Source organism: Leucoraja erinacea, chromosome 10 (assembly GCF_028641065.1).
Source record: "Leucoraja erinacea ecotype New England chromosome 10, Leri_hhj_1, whole genome shotgun sequence".
Classification (NCBI taxonomy): Eukaryota; Metazoa; Chordata; class Chondrichthyes; order Rajiformes; family Rajidae; genus Leucoraja; species Leucoraja erinaceus.
Window position 1 is genome coordinate 20,634,440 of NC_073386.1, and position 21,092 is coordinate 20,655,531.

Here is a 21,092-nt window from a genome sequence, read left to right on the forward strand (position 1 = left end):
ATAAGCATCAGAGCAACGACAGCAAATTGTCAACATATCAATAGTAACACAATCTTCTGACTGCTAAATTAAAGTCACTGAACAGTTTAAACAAGGAAACTCAATTAGATCATACAGTTAGCAATATATTGTTGCCCAGTTTATTAGGAGGTTATGGTATTAGCCTCGTGCTTAGAAAAAATAGTTAAATAGTATGCATACACTGTGAGAAGATTCAGTTTATGTAGAAACTCCCTTCCCTCACAACATTTTCTGCTCAAAAAGGTGCAGAGAATTAAAGAGTATGAAATATTGATTACAATATTGCAGTATTTAATTTAGATCAGATGTTCATCAGATGTACAAAATATACAACATAATTTTTTCTGTTAGTTTACTCAAGCTATGTATATTAGATACAGCATATATATCCTTAGAAAAGATTTCCTCCCAGAGTTCTACTCCCATGTATTCCTACAGCGCATTGAACATCCATGTCTGCCAATGACAGTTTCAGAAGGTTATTCTCAGCAACAAAGTCCTGCACAGATGTTAAATTAACTGATCTTTACATGACCTAGCTCATACTTGCAAGGGTGATATTGGTGAGGAGCTTTAAACATACACTGATAAAAAGTAAATCAAATAACTAAGAGAAATGACTGAAAGAAGTTTAATCACAGACAGTTCGTGTTCACTAAAACACCACACAGTTCACTAAAAATAAACTTTCACAAAGCTTTACATTTCTTCAGAGTGATCATTCTATGAAAGGCTATTGAAGTACTTGATGTCACAGTTCTTCAAATACATTTTAGATAAATTTCCACAAGATGAAGCAGTGATTACAAGATAAAACTAATTATTTCAGAAAATAATTAATGGGTTTGGGTCTCCTGGTGTTTGCCTCTAGGGAAAGCTGACGAGCATTTTTTTTTCCAATTTCGGGGATTATTGAACTGGCTCATGGTCATTTTACATAGCAGTAGGGGGTTGCAGTTTATAGAATCATATATTGTCACTCAATGCTCAATGGTTCAAGTTCTCCTTCAGGTGCTCGAGCATAAAATCTAGGCAAAAGTGTGAGTGCAGTACTGCATGAGAACTGCACTGTTGAGATATCATCTTTCAGGCAAGTTATAAAATCCCAGCTTCATCTGTGATCTGTGACAGATGTATAATTCTTGTTATTTCGGGAAAATCATATTATTAATCCCTCAACATATGTTACTGAACCTATTTGACTATCATCATTTTCTGTTTATTAATACCTTGCTGTATAACAATGATATTATTGATGGAAACCTTTTTGTAACATGTGGCTTTTGTTGTTTAAAAATATATATTTTTAATCCAAAAAGAACCTGGGGCAAGTTCAAAAGAGTCTAATTACTTTGGTAATGCAGAGTAATAAATTTTAAATAGAATTGGTTACCCATGATGATCACGTTATGGCAGATGACCCTTTACCACAAAACTGTGTGGAGGTCAAAAGGAAAGCTCTCAAGAATAAATGGCAAAGACCCTCATAAGCCAAAGCCTTATACAATCTTGGTTGTTTCAAATAACTCAACTTCACTTAACATTACATCAACTAAGAATTGTCAGTTGTGTTTGAAATGTCTGGTAATCACCTTTTTTGCCTTAAGCTTAGTTAAAGACAACAAAAGTGCAGTTTCAATTCCAGCCTGTCATAATCTAGTTTATACTACATTGTTCATTTCTGGTTCAAACTTCAATTTCACTATGTACATCAGTAATTTAGAATTCTATACCAATAATTAGGAATTACTGCTCATTCCTCAGCATATTCATAAACTTTTCTCCGTTCAGGTTTAACAAAAGGTTCACTCAAACAAAAGTGATGCATTCTTTTTTTTTTAAATATTAAAAGTCAAGGTATCTGTTCCAACCTGTCTGAAAATTTCCTTTCAATTAATAAAAGAAATAATCTATCATGACAATTAGAGTGTTCATTTAAATAGTAATCAGACAGCAGATTTAATGTGTTGCAGTTACAAAACCAAATTATTTCTTCAAACTGTTTCACTTGACAGTCTCATTCCAAAATTGTCCTTCCAATCCCCAGTGCCCATTGTACAAATTTATGAATTTTCTCTTCTCTTATTCTTTTCTTTAAAAACTGTCCTGCACATAATTAGAAATTTAACACCGCAGAACACTGCCTATTACACTGTAATTCTTTGTTCTTCCTTAACTGCAAATTGAGTGATGCTACATTAATTTTTAGGTACAAGTAATATCAAAAGTAAAAGGAGGGGTGGGGGAGGTGAGAAATCCATCTATGGCTATATGCAGATTATTCAGCTGTCTCTGACTAAATGCTAAATGAAATATCTCTGCTCTAATCGACATTGTACTCTCGAAAGGCTCGGCTGAATAGAAAAACCCAGCTCAATTACGCAGGACCCACTGGTGTAACTACTGCTGAATTCTTAATACACCAGGCTCCAGAAAAATGTTATTCTTACACTGTATTCTATAGAGTGAAAATCTGATAGCACATTTCTGAAACTGAAAGATATTGTAACTCTGGACCAGGTGTGAACTAATGATCACAGAATAGTTATGTGAAGGACAACTGAAACAAAACTTTTTGAATATTTCTAAAAATCACTACTTTGTGTCTTTCTTTCTGAAGAAAGAAAATCGGATACAAATTTTGAACAGAAATACATTTTCCGTTAGTGCAATACGAAAAGGAAGTCCTCTCCAGAAAGAGCACTCACGCTATATTTGAGATTTTCTTGACTCTGTTCATTTACATGGAACAATTGAAAGGCAGCTGTTCAATTTTTAAAGAAAATTCATATATTGCAGGTTCAGTGAACCTCAAATATGGAAGGGGCTGATCTACACATTGCAGGTGTAATTTCCTAAAGCATCCTCAGAAGACACTGGCATGTGATAAATACCAAAACAATCCAAATATGACTGAGCTCTCACTGCCACATTGAGTTTACATTAAAGGGGAGTTGTCAGTATCTAATTTTAACCTTTTTAAGATCTATGTATAAATCCTGTTCAGTCAACAATAGCAAAGCTTTTTTGTACTTGAAATGTGTCACCAGACCTTTGGATTCTGACGACAGATAAGCTCTGGCCTGTCATTTCAGCTTTCTCTTTGGTGCTCATTGAGAAATAATTCTTGAAGACCTAATTTTCTTGTTAACCAACCCTCTCCATTCAGAATGAAATTATTCTAAAGATGGATCTTTCAAATCACGGATCACATACTATACAACTATAATGATGCCGATGAACAACGGCATTTAATCATCTAATAATTCACGCACAAACTTAACGTTAAGAAGATGGTGAACGTGAATTAGTTTCAAGCAGCATTGGCAAATAGCATCAACTCGGCTCTTGAAATTTTAGATATAATCAGAATCATCACTTAACAACTCTTCGTTTTCAGATATAGTTCTTGCACAGGCAAAATGCTTCTACCACAGTTGAGTAGATACATATGAGCTTATCTGACCCAATTGCAATAAAAATGAAATTGCCAGCTCCACGATAAAGCCAAGAGTGAAATAATAAAGGAGACAAAAGTGACAACAGATACTTGAATCAAGAGCAAAAAACAAACTACTGGAGGTACTCAACAGATGAGGAGGCATCTGTGAGGGGAAATGAAGAGACAACGTTTTGGGTTGTGGCCCACTTCAGACTGGTGGAGTAGATGGGAGATAGCTGAGAGAAAGAGGCGAGAAGAAGGGGTGAAGCATGAATTGCCAAGTGACAGATGGAGGGGTGATTGGCAGACGAGTCAGATATGGTGGGGAAGGGGGTGGAAAGAAGAGCGAGGACGATAACCAAGATGTAGACACAAGAAATGGCAGATGCTGGATTATTGAGAAAAACACACACATTGGACGAACTAAACAGGTCTTGCAGCATCTGTGGAATGAATGGGCTGGCAATGTTTCCGGTCGTAACCCTTCTTCAGACTCAAGGTTGGAGGTGATGTGGAGAAGACAAAAAAGGTACAAATATTGAAGTCTGCTAAGAAAGGAAGGTGGGGAATGAAATGCAGAACCAGAGAGGGGAATGGTGGGTAGAAGGAATTGTCGGGGTGGAGTGACCTGGAGTTGGGAGGGGTGGATGATTAATGGATGGGACATGGAGGAGGCAAAAGGAACTGGGTGACCAGGGCAGTAAGGGGTCTGGAATGGAAGGGGTTGCGGGAGGAGGGAGTGGGCGAGTGCCGGGTAAACATGAAGGAGGAGACAGTTTTCCGGAGATTGGAAAATCAATCTGAAGAATGAGCCCCACCCAAAATGCAGCCTGCCCATTTCCCTCTATAAATGCTACCTGACCGGATAAATTCCTTCAGCAATTTGTTTTTTTGCTCAGGGAACGAACAAAGGCAGGTTTAACTTTACTTACCTGACACCCTAACGCATAATACTTCCAGGAATACAATGTCTAAAACAATTATGACTGAATTAATTAGAAGTGATTACACTATCATCATTAATTAATTATCTGGTAATCACACTCCTGTGTACTTTAAGATCTGGGTTGCACTGACAGAATCTAGCCCCAATCGGTCGGTGCCTGTCGGTGAGGTAGGCTATTTATTCAGACTGATTCATCGTGATGTTTCTGGTTCACATAACATTGTAAACTACATCAAAATACCACATTGTTAACCCCTCTATACGTCTATGGAGGCACTTGAGCATTGTTGCCTAAGATAACAGAAGGAAAAGTACAATTTCCTTTTCGCAACAGGGTATATTCTGAACAAAGACTAATTTTTTTTCTGCTTTTAAGTGACCTCATTGTATATTATTGACACAGATTAGACTTGCAATTCTCTCTCTATTATTTTCCGTTGCAAACTTGAACATCATACATCATCTTCCAAACAGGAAAAATCCAAAATGCAGAATATTTTTTTCCCCCAATCATAGTTTTCTTCCTGGTTAGAATTTGATTCTTACAGGACATGAGGAATATTATTTATGCATCTTGCTGCAATGACATAAGGGAGTCACAATGAGTCAAAAAGTTCCAAGCCCTGCCATATTTGCAATTTAATCTTTCTTGCAGTTACCACTTTTTTTAAATCACTTTTTACAGAAATGTAGTTTCATATCTTACATACCCAACAAATATTCTGAACATTCTGCAAGAATCAGCATATTTCCTCAACTGAAGACGTTGAGTAAAACTACAGAAGAGAAATTACTAAAAATCTGTCAGATTTTTAAAAAGTTGCAAAGTCTGTTTTTTTTTCCTGGCAGAGAGCACGTTGCCCACTTTAGTGCCAGCATTTATCTGTGGTGTCAGGTGCACATCAAAACTCAGTTGGCATACTACTCTTAACAAACCTGCAGCATTTTTGTCCGCTTATCAGTATATATCACACAAGTAAATTTGCATTCTGCCATGTAATTCGATATTGAATTTTTCAGATAGGCTAATGTTACTGTTTATGGAGGAGCAGGGCGGCTACTAAATTTCTACATTTCACTTCCCTAACGTTGTGGCCAAAATCTGCTGCAATTTACTCTTTTAATAATGGCATCACATCTCTCTAATATTGATTTTCAAAAGGCATGTTTTCAGAAGCGTCAGAAAACAGTTGCAAGTGAATTGTATTGTGTGCGGCAATGTGATTTTTAGGGAACCTACAATAAACGTCAAATAGCAGCCAATTCACATTCTAGTTTTAATATATGCAGAAGAGCATAAAATTAAAATTCTGACTGTCACGGTCTGATTAATTTCTCACTGAAGAGCATTTTGCCACATCATCACATCAATGAGTTGTGACAAGTATAGGAACTATTTTATCACAGGTCTTCAAATTTTAAATTAGCCATTTTACTAAACTATTTAGAATCTCAACAAAATTAAAATTAAATCCAAAAAAATGGATTTGATACTCCTGCTTCTATCTAATGATTTCTACCCCGCATTTCAATGAAGTTAGTAAATTGATGTCCAAGTGGTTTAATTCCTACTGGAATTAAACCACAATCTGCCAATATAAAGGACACAAATATGAAGGGCATAAAGCTACTGCCATTAAGTTCCCATGCTGTTCCAACTTTAATCATAAATCTTCGTGAACACTCTTTTAAAAACAAGAGGCAGTGCCAGACAGACGGCTTCCTTCAGATTTTATTTTATGAATGTTATCTACCTTCAGAACCAATATAGTTTACCAATAAATCTGGTGAATTAACCTTCTAGATTTTGCAATAGGCCATGACAATAATAAATCAGGTAGGCTCCATTGCACTTATACAGTTATCATTTAATGTCAGCTTTATGATGATATAATTCGGGATGGAAGCCAAGATTGGTTATAGCAACTGAAGTGACAATTTGATTCCAAATTAACCACTTTGTTCAAACTATATTTGGCTATCTGAAGATCAAGATCTCTAATTGAAAGAAATCCCTGAAAGTGAATTATATGTTCATCGGGTCAATTGTAGAATCGCCACATGGCTTACAAACAGAATTCAGACTATAATGGATGGCGGCAGCAAAAGGTGAAGGGAAAAGTCAGCAGCTGTGAATGTTCCATAAGCTCATCTCTCACGCCCACAGAAAGCACTCTAAAGTTCTGTGATCAGCTCGGGAAGTGACCCCGGCGCAAGAAAGGGGAGGGGTGGCTGCCCTAGGTAATGGATGGGTCGTTTGCGAATAGTTGCAGGTCGTGCTGTGGCTACAAGCACAGTAGCAGCTGGGTTAGCGAGTAAATCTAATGCAGCCTGCAGCACTGGACAGAAGTAACACTCCAGATCAACTCTTGCTTCATCAGTCCAGTGCAGGTAATTCCTTTATGCGCAGGGTGTGTTATGATCTGCACTTCAATATTTGTCAAGATGATCGAAACAAAATTCAGAATCAGGGGTCTTGAAAGGGAACTAGTTAAGTACTTGAGGCACCGCAATAAAGAGCAAGGGAATGGAAATGACTGCATTGTTCTACAAGAGCCAATACCACCACAATAGACTGAATGGTCTCCTACACTGCTTTAACTAATTCATGATTCTACTGGGTTAAGAATTAGAATTTATGGTATGGCTTGTCCAAATAATAAATTCCATTGGATACATTACCTGTACTTTTCTAATACCTACAGCATTCCATTATTGCTATCTCATGTCCATGTACACCAATCGTACAGTTTTGATTTTGAGACTGCCACAAGAAATCTTATTGTATTGAACAAGCTTATTCTATTGAATGCCTTATTGGAACATTTGGACTACATGTGCAAAGTGCTTTTTAACTTAACGTCAATGCTAAACATATTGTATAGTATGTTAATCTTTATCAGTTAGGAATTTTCACAGGGAATTTAATCTTATCTAGGCTAATTCACATTTGTGGTAAGTGCATTTTTAAATATCAAAATTAAACTGGGTTTTCTTATCATCTTAAAACGGAACAGTACCTTAAATGCTCAAAATGTGAATTCTAGAGGATAAAAAACTAATATATACCACCAAAAATGAAACAGCTCATCAATTTTTAAACAACATGTATGCATTTTGGAGACAATGTTCAGCAATCCCATGTGAAAGACACCGTTGCATTTAATTGGATAAATTCTGATTAGGGTCAAGTTAATAGTCACAACAGAGATTCCATATTGACACACCTGACTGAACACAGAAAATGGCCTTTTAATATGCAAAATATACAGACTGACAAAGTCACTTTGCCTTCATATGGAGGATAAGAAGTCTCATCTGCTAATCTCTCTGGAACAAGTAAGGGAAGTTAACACCACATGTATAGAAATACTATGACAGAAAGGGCACAGTGAAAAATCATGATGGTGAAAGGCTACATGTGCACCATTTGCCAGAGCTTTGTTTGCAAACAGCTCTGCTGATGCAATTAGCTACTGGGCATTTAAAAGGGAAAAAAAAACTTAATGAGGCTCAGCCATATCACGTGCAGTGTTTAGTTACAAAAGCATTAACAAAAACCTCAGTTTAAACACACACAGGCTAAACTCAAGAAAAGGAAGATCAACTTGGAATCATCACATCATCTCTCAGATCTCTCACCATATCTGCACTGTGGGTTTCTGTTTACTTTTGATATACAACAATATCTCATTCAAATGCGTAATTTAGATTCTGTAATTAATATTCCACAGGAACATTTGTTATATTTAAAATATACTAAAATGCAAACTTTAAGTGCAAAATTGTAGAAGGCTTGCATATAAACTAGAAAAATGGAACCAAGGTAGATAGTTCTTAGCTTTAAGAGTTTGGTGCTCCTCTTCAGTTAGCAGATACACAATGAATGGTTTTCTCCTGTACCACTTGCTTCTACAGCTCCACGATGATTCATTTGCAGTGTACAAAAGTTACATTTTGGCTGCCTGGAGACATTCATGATGGACAGCTAGATGTGATATTAACCAGTGGGGTACACAAAGGACCCAATTTCAGTACAGAATCAGTGGTGTGTCATTCCCCGAAGCTCTTTTCAGTGTTTTTCCACTGCATTGCTTCACTTTATCCCCCAACAAACACCCTATTGGAGTGGAGCCTGGGAGAGAACACCGAGTGATTTCCTCACGATGGATATAGGCAATGTTGCAGAGACACCATTCTAGTGCTTTTGCTGTGTAGTCATATGTGAGATGCTGGACGATGCGGCAACCGAATTTGCCCCACTAAATGTAATGAAATACAATAATTTTTAGAAATTTTGATTAGCAGATAAGTATTAGTACAAAGGAGAATTTCCCATCAACTTGTGGATTTGGCTTAGTGGTTACACTTCTTCCTTCCAGTTGAAGCATACATTTATGGATGTGTACATAATCAAGGGAGACATTAAACTGAAAAGATTGCAGCTACCATCTTTCAGATAAAATGGCAAACTGAGACCCTCTTAATGTTCTACAGTAGTCTTGAAAGGTGGAACAGTTGTAAAGAGTTCCCACTCCACATTTTTCACATTTAAAAACTATTCTGCCAAGTATAGCCCAGTTTTTACTTGCTGGTCTAAAATCAATACCTTATTTTTTTTATTTTCAGTTGAAATAATTTGTATTTTTCAGGTGGGTATTATTTTGCTGAGGACCCTTGCCTGAAAATGCCAATAGAATATTGTTGCATTTGATCTTGGGAAGAGGGACTAAGATAATAAGATAACAGCTTCCAGGATCCCGAATAAAGAAAGTGGCCAATACAGGACCATGCTCTGTAACTATAAAACAGATCAAATTAAGAGCTTATTTTAAAGAATGCATTAATCATCAGCCAAAGTAATGACCAGAATTTGACCTAAATACCACTTCATATGTATGACTGAAGTACATTATTTTGGCATTTACTAACTGACAGTATTAGTCTTGCAAACTGGTCCAACTTAGTTCACTGATATTTTCATCACTGTTCACCAATGGAACAAATTACTTTTAAAAAAATCAATAGGCAGTGATGCATTAATCATCAGGAACCTTTTTAATATTTGAAAATAAATCCAAACAAATTCTCACATCGAGAATGAAACAGATCAATTCGAAGTGAAACTCTAACATATACCTCAAAGCAATAAGAGTACCCACCATTCCATACAAGAAAGCATTATTTCTCAGGTATACTACAATTTAACGTAACCAATTCCTCTGCTACGTTGTGCTAATGAAGGCAAAGGCTGCAGCAAATTATAAATGAATAAACATAATAGCAAATGTTTTCTGCATATCAGGTTTTTCCAAACAGTCTACTGCAACACAGCTAATGTAACAAAATGCCTTTTTTCTCAGCTGTAAGCCAACCCCACAAGTTTCATGTCCTTGCCAGCAACCCTACCATTTTACTGACCCTCCCTATGGTTACCCAGAAATACTGCAAAGCAGTTCGCCATTTGCAAAACATTAAGAATATCCATTCGTCTCAGGGGATATCTGCACAAACAAACTGACGTACCCTTTGTGGTTAATTAGGAAATGTGTTATTGATACGAACCCAAAGGAATGACAAGATGCAGACAGAATCGTGTCAATTGACATATTGTAGATGGTAAGAAGGTTGCCCTCATCAACCTTGTAGCCCTTGAGTCACAAGATGTAATTGGGGTGAGCCAAATTGTGAAAATTGGTTATAAAATGCTGAAAGGCATTGAAGATTTAACAGTCGACACATTGTATGCATCAAGATAGTGACTAGATATTCAGACATTTAAACTCCAACTTTCACAATGCAGATCTGTTGCAAATATTTCTGTGACACGAACCAAGGAAGAGTCATCTGCCTGGGCTTTTCTTCCTTTTTCTCTGGTGAGCAACTAGGCTTGTGCCCAGGACATCCCCATTACTATACAATGAAGGGCAGCAAACTAACAGCATTGGAACCAACCCAACATAGTATTCCATGGTACACAAAAAAGCTGGAGAAACTCAGCGGGTGCAGCACCCGCTGAGTTTCTCCAGCTTTTTTGTGTACCTTCGATTCTCCAGCATCTGCAGTTCCTTCTTAAACATAGTATTCCATTCTGCCATACACCATGCAAAAATAAGCCAACACAGTCAGCTGTGCTTCAATAATAGGATTCTCACATCTAAAGACCATTGATTCTATTAATCTCAAAATTCTCACTATATAGATGCTACACTGTCAGAAGAGTTGAGCTTTGAATTAAAATATATGCCTATCAGGCTATTCAGATGGGTGTAAACGATACCAACTCGCGACTCAAAGAGCAGGGAATCAGTGTAATTGTCTGTCCAGTATTAACTCTGCACCATCACCAATAAAACAACCTGGCTGTTTTTTCCCCGCAAGGCAACACCAAAAACACTTCAAAAGTATTTAATCCATTATAGTACACAAGAAAAGGTTCAATGTCAATACTATGCATTGCTTCCTTTCAATTTGACAATGTTAAAGGGATAGAAATGGAAAAGTCTGGATATCTGCACGTTTTGGTTCATAAGATTCTTAAAACTTAATGCCTTTAAAAGTATGTGAAATCAGATCCTGATCCGTGGTATTAATATTTTACAAAAAGTATAAATGACAGTGGCAATAGGGTGTTAAATCCTTCTTTGGTATGTTATTGACCCTACTGTCCTGCAACTGAGAGACAAGGGGCCTCAACACATTCCATACTGTAGCTCACAATGCACTGAGGTATAATTGCATGCTTTGAACTTTACTAAAGTGAACTGATACCAGGCAAAAAATAAATCATATAAAACTGGATTTATGGAAAGGTGAGTTAGGGCAGCAGATGTTGTGACTTTCACTTTTTTCTTTTCATCCTCTTCCTAGGTTGTCCCATGGGATCAAAGAGATTTGCTCCATTCCGGTTCAATCGATTTAGAGGCGGCTAATTAGACCAATTAAGAACTAGAATTTTCTGTCACAGGTTGGGAGATGGTGCATCCTTTCTGAATATCTGAAGAAGGGTCCCGACCCATAACGTTACCAATCCTTTTTTCCCCCAAAATGCTGCATGGCCCACTGAGTTACTCCAGCACTTTGTGTCCATCATTCTTTCCAAGGTTTACTATGGCTTTTCCGTACACGCCCAAGAAATGGATTGGAAATTTTCAATGCCATTCCAAATTTTCCTTCACTATTTTGTGTGACCGTTGGGCAGGAATTCCCACATATCAATGGAGATATTACACTTTCACAGGAGGCTTTGGGAACAAACATAAATCTCCCCCTCCCCTCCACCATGAGATAACTCAAGAGTATCTTTTTCAGGAGTCTGGTGTCAGACATGCGGACAATATGGCTGGCCTTCAAAGCCAAAGTAGAGATGCAGCCTTTGTTTGTTTATCCTGCCAATGGATGTCTAGGTTTCAGCACAAACAGTTTTGGTGGTATTTCCCCAATGCTGAGGAGGCTGCCACAGGTAGCTCATGTCTCAGATGTGTGTTGGAGGGCTGAGAGCTCCAATGCCCAGAAGACCTGCTGGATATGAGGTCTTGAACTTAAAGCATGGCTTTCCCCAGATGGCAAAGGCTGTGCTGATACTCTAAAGGCACTGGCAGCCTCATCTTTGATGGCAACCTTTCATTGAGACATGGCACCATCAAAAGTCACATTTTTCAAGATCAAATTATAGATCTTTATTATTAGAGGGTAGCATGGTAGAACTGGAAAAATGTAGTATTTTAAGTTAGAGAGGGGAATAGATAGAGGAAAAAAGTGAATGTGGCACAGTCCAAACCTTCAAGGTAATCACATTAAAAAAAATAACAGCTACAGCGAGAGATATAGAAGTGTGATTTTCTGCTATTCCATAGTAAGCCTTGAGAGCTGTAATGTGCCCAGATGAAAGATGAGATGCTGTTTTGTGAGCTTACATTTGGACAATAGTCAGAGCAATTGGAACCCAAAGACAGAATGAGAAAAGAATAGAGGTAAAGTGGCAGATGACTAAAAGCACAGGGTCACCTTTGCATACTGCACTAAGATATTCTTCGAAATCTTTGGTTTGGATGTTGTTGAAATTCAAGTATTGTTGAAGCTATACTCGACGAGCTAGTAAAGGAAATTCAATCATAGATTTGTACCTTGTACATTGTGGAGAGCTGTGCAATTAGTTACTTTACAAAGATCAACTCCGGCAGACATGGCATTTAGCTGACATCCTGTTAAGCAAACAGCACAATGGCAAATAATCAACCATTTTCCTCACAGCGCCAGAGGCCCAGATTCAATTCTGACCTCAGGAGTGGAGTTTGCTTGTTCTCTATGTGAACATCTTTTAGGGTTTTTTTTAAGTATAGAGATACTGCACGGAAACAGGCCCTTCGGACCACCAAGTCCGTGCCGAGCAGCGGTTCCCGTACACTGGCACTATCCTACACACTAGGGACAATTTACAATTTTTACCCAAGACAATTAACCTACAAACCTGTAGGTCTTTGGAGTGTGGAAAGAAACAAGCGCCAGGAGAAAACCCGCCCAGTCACGGAGAGAACATACAAACTCCCACAGACAGCACCCTCAGTCAGGATCGAGCCAGAGTGTCTGACGCTATAATGGGCCTGTCCCACTTAGGCGATTTTTCAGGCGACTGCCAAGTTGCCGGCAGTCGCCTGAAAAACCGACAACTGGAATGGCCACTGTCAGAGTGGAACACACGCACACACACATCGCTTCCTTCACCAGCCCGTTATGTTAGTGGGAGACAGGGCAAGTGGGGGGAGCACTGTCTGAATGAAATTCACACAGTGCAAAGCAAATGCGATACAAACACACACCGCAATGAACAGGAAGGTTGGCGCTGTAATTAAGATGGCAAAAGCACAGTGTACGGCAAGTCCTTTAAAAGAGGGGGGAGACAACTTTTAAGAAGGCAGAAATACACGGCTGTGAAGCTCGGCGGACATTTAACATTACCGGTCGGTTATCCTTGGTTCTGAAAACTACTGCTTAGGTTTTTTTCCCCCCAATGAGCCAATGATAGCCAGTGGTCAGCACTGGCTACGAGAACCTTTGACCTCCTGGCAACCCATTAGGACATCCTGGCGACCCACCTACGGCACGAGAATTCTCGCTACTTTCCATGGCGGCTTCATTCTAGTTGCCACTAATTTTTCATCATGTTGAAATATTTGCGGCGACTATAATGAGGCCGCGACTAGTTCCCAGAATGCAGGAACTCCTCACGACCATGAAGGCGACTCCCCGGCAACCACTCGCAAACATGTCTCCTTCAGTCGCCTGAGTGGGACAGGCCCATAAGGCAGTAACTCTACCGCTGCTCCATGGTGCTACCCGTATGGAGTGTCCTCCAGTTGCTTTGGCTTCCTCTGACATGGCAAGCCCGAGTGGGTTAATTGACCAGTGTAAATTGTTCTAGTTTGTTAGTAATTGGTGAAATCAGAGGAGTTGACAAAAACATGCAGAGCATTTAAAAAACTAAGCTACGGTACGGTGTAAATGGGTGGTTGTTATTGGACAGTCTGAAGAGCCTGTTTTCATGCTTTATCTCTCCATTACTCTTAAGTTTTTGGACAATTGTGACCTGGAGAGAAGGTTGTTGGAAAGGGAATATTGTTGAATATTAACAAGGGTATGTTGAAAGTAGATGGTCATTCCGTACCACTTTTGCAGTGCAAATGTAACTTGCACTTATAAGCCAGTATCTAAATGCTGTTCATACCTTACAGCTGATATGTTTTGTAACTTATTTAGGCAATAGAAGGGGAAGCAAGAGGAAGCAAGAAAAATATAGGTGCCAATGCAGCAAGAAATTTTGTACATTAAATGATGATTACTAAAACATCAACATCCATATGTGGTGTGGCGGCGCCTATCGGCAGCGGCTCGACTACAGTCCGCATGCTTTTTTTAATTTTCTTTGTCTTGTTAAGTGTATGTGTTGAGTCTAATTTTTATTATTTTTCTTTAGCTGTGTGGGGGGTGGGGGGGGAAACCGTTAGTCCCTTCACTTTTTCTCTGTCGGGTCTCCAGTGTCATTGGGCCTAGCATCGTGGAGCCGGCAGCGGCCTCTGGCCGGGACCAATCTGAGGGTTCCAGTCGCGGAGCCTGCGGACCTGCCATCGCGGAGCTGGCCGACTTCGGAGCGGGAGGAGTTGTAGTGACGCGCAGCTGTGACCCGACTTCGGAGCTTTGGAGGTTCCAGACGCAGGCCCGGTGGACAGGAACATCGGGAGCTCGCAGGTCCCTGGTGGGAGACCGCTTTTCGGAGCTCCCGCAACGGCAACTTCTCCCTCTAGAATCGCGGGGTTTAAAGGACACGGAGCCAGGCCTAACATCGCCCCGCGTGGCTTAAATGGCCACAGGACTTACCATCGCCCGCCGAGGACTTTAACATAGTGAGCCCCAGTCGCCTCGACGCTGCAGTTGGACTGCTGGACCGCAGGAGAAGAACAAAGGGAAGAGATAAGACTTTGCCTTCCATCACAATGAGGAGATGTTGGAGATTCACTGTGATGGATGTTTATATAAACTATGTTAAGTGTGTGTCTTGGGTTTTTTTTTGTAATGTAATTTCGTTCAAACCAAGCTGTTTGAATGACAATAAAAGGCATTCTATTCTATTCTCTATTCTATTCCATTAAACAGTGAAAACTGCTATTTGTACAACATGCACAACCCCTTCATGACCACCCCCTTGACTGACCTTGCTATTTGGCATAAACTCTAAAGGATCATAGAACCTTGTGAATATAAAGTATGACGAGAGAAAATAAATCTTTGCAGGAGTATTTTGAAATGAAAATTATCTTGAATTCAACAGAAATCTAAATACATGTCAAGCTGCATTTGTGGCAGTAGCCAGAATTAGGTCATAATATCATACATCATCAGAATTAATAGGCCATTGATCTGACATTATCTCTATCTCTATCTCTCTGCCCCCCCTAAATATTTTCAGCATTTTCTGTTTTTATTTCAGGTAAACAATATCCACAGTAATTTATGATTATAAAATGTAAGTAATTCTACTTTCCCACATTTCTTATTCTTGTATAATCAGTAATCTAACTTTATAATGCATGAGGATTACCGGAATTAGGTGCCTCAATATGAAAAATAAAGCAGTGTGACAGTACTTTGTTTTTAAATCAAGGAGTTTTTTTTGTGAATGTGCCGGCTGAAACAGCCAGGCCCTAACTTATCATAAGTTTCTGACTTGGTGTCAGAATACTCAAATGAGTACAGGTAAACAAATGAGAGTCATAGAGAGAATGAAAGAAAATCATGAGAAGAAGACAACCATTCATACCATCAAGTCTGTGCCAGTAGAAATAAGGCTCCTCAGTGCTCCAGAGAAAATAACCTACATTTTAGCCAACCTTTCTTCAGACTTAGGACAGCAGTAGAGTTGCTGCCTTTCAGTGCCAGAGAACCGGGGTCGATCCTGCCTACAGGTTAATTGGCTTCGGTAAAATTATAAATTGTCCATAGTGTGAAGGATAGCGTTAGCATATGGGGTGATCACTCATCGGCTCTCTAAAGCTATTGCCCGGGCAATATCCTCATAAATGAATCCTCTGAATTGTAATCACATCGTTCCTACAACATTGTTTTTGAACAGTAAACAATAACTCAGTCATGGCCTAATTACCATTATTTGCTGTTCTACCAAAATCTCTATAAGTTTTATATTCTATGCCTCAGATTTTTAGGCTTCAGTATTTCAGGGACCCGGGTTTAATCCTCACTTTGGGTGCTGTCCAAGTAAAGTCTGCATGTTCTTCCATTAACCATTCGGCTTCCTTTGTGTGCTCATACATCCTAAAGACATGCTGTTAGGTTAATCGGTGACTGTGAAGTCCCCATTAGTGTAGGTTAATGGGGAAAAAAAAATGCTGGGGGATTTGATGAACATATTTGAGAGAGAATAAGTTAAAGGTGCAGGAAAATTAGGAGAGAGGCTATGGGACTCATGGCCTCCTGCAGGGATGTAAGAATAAAATAAATAAAGAACCCATCTTGGTTTTTTTTTTAAATCTCTTTATTGACCTATCCTGGTACTTTTAATAATCCGTGTTAACAATTGTACTGAAGACATTCTTACTCTTATACTCAAATTTCACAATACTCATAACATTTGTTTACACTTTAACCTTCAATAACATACTTAAGAATACCCAAGTCCTTTTGAACAACTATTATTCAATTCCTTACTATTTAAAACAAATACTCCACATTTTATTTTTTCTACCAAGTGGATAACCACATTTTTCAACATAATATTCCACTTAACTTGTTGTTTCTCATTTACTTAGTCTAAGTGTATCCTCAACCCATTCTAAATCCAACTCATAACCAATATGCCAAATATTTCCAGCATTCTATATTTACCAAATCAAATCAACTTACCCCCCCATAGCCATTATTCAGTTTACTGCTTACCAATTATTTTAAAATTCCTGAATGCAGTTAAGGAATACCATGCTCTCAATCATATTTATACCAACATTATCTCTGTTACTATTATGGTAAATAAAAACTATTATTACTGCTTTAGCACTTTTACATGTCAGAAATTTGCTTACAAATTTGTTTTCTTTCCCTCAGAGATCTTTAATACATTCCCAACAAAGTTACTGTGCCATTTTTTGTTCTTTAATTCAACATATAGCCTAATTTCACAGAAGATTTACATCATAGAAGGTCATCATAGATGCTGCCTCAACCGCTGAGTTTCTCCAGCATTTTTGTCTGCCTTCGTTTTTCCAGCATCTGCAGTTCCTTCTTAAACATCATAACCAACAATACCACCCAGCACAAAATCACCAGCAAACATGTATAAATTTAACACAATTTCCCCATCCAAATCATTAATATAAATTGGGAAAGCATAGAGAACAGCCACTGATCCCTACAGTTCTCCACTAATTACAGCCTCCCAACATGAAAGCTACCCATTCATTCCCACTATTTGCTTGTTAACTAATCCTTAGTGTGCAGCAATACTCATGCTTCAAATTTGTTTAATAACCTCTTGCAGTCCGTCAAAGATTTTCTGAAAGCACGTTGACCATATCCAGTGTTTATTTTGCTCATTTATTCTGCTAATTACAACCTAAAACTCTAAAAAAAAAATCAAATGTAATTTCTATTTGACTAAGCTATGTTAATGCTCTACTCCCAACATCTGACTTATTAGTCTGCAGTTCACCATTTTCTCTCCCCCTTCATTCATGAAGAATGGAGTTACATCTGTCCTCTTCAAATTTGTGAGAACCATTCTAGAATCTATGGCATGGTGGAAAATGAAAACTTGAAATGCAGATTAATCGGATTTCAGTCACGTGTATTGGTCTTTTTTTTTTAACTAAAGCTAAATTCTTCAGCTTCTTCACTCTAGAGCTACGTTCAGCAGTGTTTTCAGGTTTTTTGCCTCTACTTTCAAGAAGGTAGTCACAAATAAAATTGCTTCATTTCCCTGCCATTTCCTTTTCCAGTAATATTTGTCCTTTTTCAATAATGAACTCACATTAACTTTTTCTATGCTTTCTTTTTGTTGTACACACACACACACACACACTTATAGAAGCTTCTAATGTCTGATTAGTTTCTTGCAAGATTATTCACATGGTATACTGTTTCCTTATCAACATTTTGTTCCTTTCCCAAATTACGAAAGGTTCCTAATTCATTAATTCACTACACTTTAAGCAACATTGCAAATCTTTGCCTTTAACTTCTCATTAGCCATGGGTTTAATATGATATTTGAAATAAACAATATAAACATTATAATTTATTATTTGTTCAGTGTCATTAGTTGTAATGACATTTTAGAATCACATCAACATGCTTCCCATCTACATAGTTGGATTTTTAAAAAACGTCTCTTTTTAGATTGAGCTAAAACACTTTAAATCCATATATAAAGTTTTATTGCATTCTATTAAATGCTTTCATTCTTCTTGAAAAGACCAGAAGTGCAAGGTTTAGCACATCCTCAATCCACAATACAAGATCTAAAACAGGTTATACAGGTGCACAACGTTTTATCCGAAAGCCTTGGGACCAGACACTTTTCGTAATTCAGAATTTGTCGGTCTTCGGAATGGAAATTTTTTTGCGTAGATTTTAATGGCTGGCTCGGTGGTAGAGTGCTCGGCTCATATCCGCAAGGTCGCGAGTTTGCGCCTTGATTCCGGCAGTTACTCGGTCGCGAGTTTGAGTCTTCAATGTCGTTTTTTCTTGCAGAATAAATGTCTGTATGAAATGCAGTGTGTTGAATAAATTCCTGAATTTGTAAATGTGCCCGCAGCATTGAATCACCTCTCGCACTCATGTCACCTTAGGCGGCCTAGCTCGGGGATTCTTGAATCAACATTGCAAATCTTTGCCTTTAACCTCATTAGCCATGGGTTTAATATGATATTTGAAATAAACAATATAAACATTATAATTTATTATTTGTTCAGTGTCATTAGTTGTAATGACATTTTAGAATCACATCAACATGCTTCCCATCTACATAGTTGGATTTTTAAAAAACGTCTCTTTTTAGATTGAGCTAAAACACTTTAAATCCATATATAAAGTTTTATTGCATTCTATTAAATGCTTTCATTCTTCTTGAAAAGATTCTTGAATCCCCGAGCTAGGTCACGAGTTTGCGCCTCGATCCTGGCAGTTACTCGGTCGCGAGTTTGAGTCTTCAATGTACTTTTTTCTTGCAGAATAAATGTTTGTATGAAATGCAGTGTAGGAGAGGTGTACTGACTGTGTGGGCAGAACTTTGGAAGTGATTGCCCACCAGTCTAAAAAGCCGCTGTGTCTCCCTGTCCCTGGGATATCAGGGAGCGATCAAACAGCACAATACCCCCCTCCCCCTCCAACTCCAGAGGAATCCTCTCCCCGATGGGCCGCTACGGCGACAAGTGGCAGTTTGCCCACAGCCCGAGCTGCGCCACCCCAAGAACAAGACGTACCTTGCACACCATCAGCTTCTGCCCCTACATGTTCCTCTGGAGTTGGAGTGGGGCTGGGCTGGAGTTGCTGCTGGCTGTGGGTCTCTGGGATCTCCGTGCTTGCAGTGGGCCTGGGGGTCGCTGTCCCGTTGGTCCTGACGTTTCCGGCCACCCCCCTGGACTGGAGCTGAGACTTGGAACTGTACCGCCCTTGCCCCCTCCCTCTGCAACTGCAAACAACCCCACTCTCCTGCAAGGGCGGTACAGTTCCCGGAGGATAGCAGGTGGCCGGAGACGTCAGGACCAACAGGAATCCGCTCCCCGATGGGCCCCTACGACGCCCCGAGCTGCGTCCCGTCATCCGCAACCCAGGTTCCTCTGTAGTTGGAGCGGGGCTGGGCTGCTGTTGGCTGTGGGTTTCTGGGTTCTCCATGCTTGCGGTGGGCCTGGTGGTTGACGTCCAATTGGCCCTGACGTCTCCGGTGACTGCACGGTCCTGCTGCCATCGCCGACGTGAAGACAGTGCAAAGCCCCCGCGCCGGTGCAATGAGCTGGCTGTGGGTCAGGGAGAGGGGAGCGAAGGGGTCACACACATGGCCGGGAAGCAGAGGGGTGTAGGTGGGGTGAAACTGAAGGGAGCGACAATCTGCTGCTGCCTGCATGCTGAGTTAAAAAGTTCCCACGCAAGTTCCCATCGTGAGTCTACCATGGGAACTTTTTAACTCAGCGGGCAGGTAGCAGCATATTGTCAATTATTAACCCTCCCGCGCAATATACCCTCGCCTTCTCTTTTATGAATGGGGATTTAGTTCCCCTTTCTTCGAGGACCGACCGGAGGTTCCGCTGTCACCTCTGCGGGCCGCCCTCGGTGAATGTTTTCAAGGACCTTTCTTCAAGGACCGAAAAAAATGTCCGCTATTCGGAGGTTTTCGTTATTTGGATCTTCGGATAAAAGGTTGTGCACCTGTATCATTGTTTGTACTTCAACAAGCTAATCAGGAAAGTCATTGTCCATGAATTTGTCTTTTACACAATTATTGCACACTTGGTTTGTCCAGTCTTTCTGTTGATTAAAGTTCCCCATAATTATTACATTAAATTGTTACATGCAGCAAAAAAATTCCTAATTTATAACATCGCCATTGCATTCCCCCCCCCCCCCCTTCACTTTGTTTTCCTAAATTTCTTTATAATTTCATTCTAAAATTCAAAATTCTCTGTATGCTTCCAGGCTCTCTACTGCATTATTTTCAGACTCATTCTTCCCTATTTTGCCATCTCATCCTCAATGCACATTGCCAAAACTGGAGCCTCCTGGGTGAGAATCACATGCTTTTTCCTTGTGGGAACACACTTATTTGAAACCCTTAAATCTCCTTCTTAAATGCTCACATTGCCCAGAGACTGATTTATCTTCAAATAGCTATTTCTGGTGGACCTTTAGTAAATCACTTCTTAGTCAAATAAAGTTAACCTTATCCCAATAGTGAACCTTTAACCCTATTTTATCTTTGTCCTTTTCCATAACTATGTTAACCCTAAATGAATTATGATCACAACCAACAAAATACTCCCGCACTGATACTTTTTCAACTGCTCAGCTTCATTCCCCAAAGCCAAAAAACCCTGCAGATCCTGCAAACGGAAAATGCCTGAATACACAGGTCATACAACGCATGTCCAAAGAGAAACAGAGTTAGTGTTTCAGGTTAATGACG

General features: G+C 39.3%; 1 protein-coding gene across 7 annotated transcripts in view; it reads right to left on the minus strand.

Moving 5' to 3' along the window:
• rnf220a (ring finger protein 220a) overlaps positions 1-21,092 on the minus strand; it is a 419,208-nt gene that overhangs the window by 76,840 nt on the left and 321,276 nt on the right. The gene's annotated exons all lie outside the window — the stretch shown is intronic.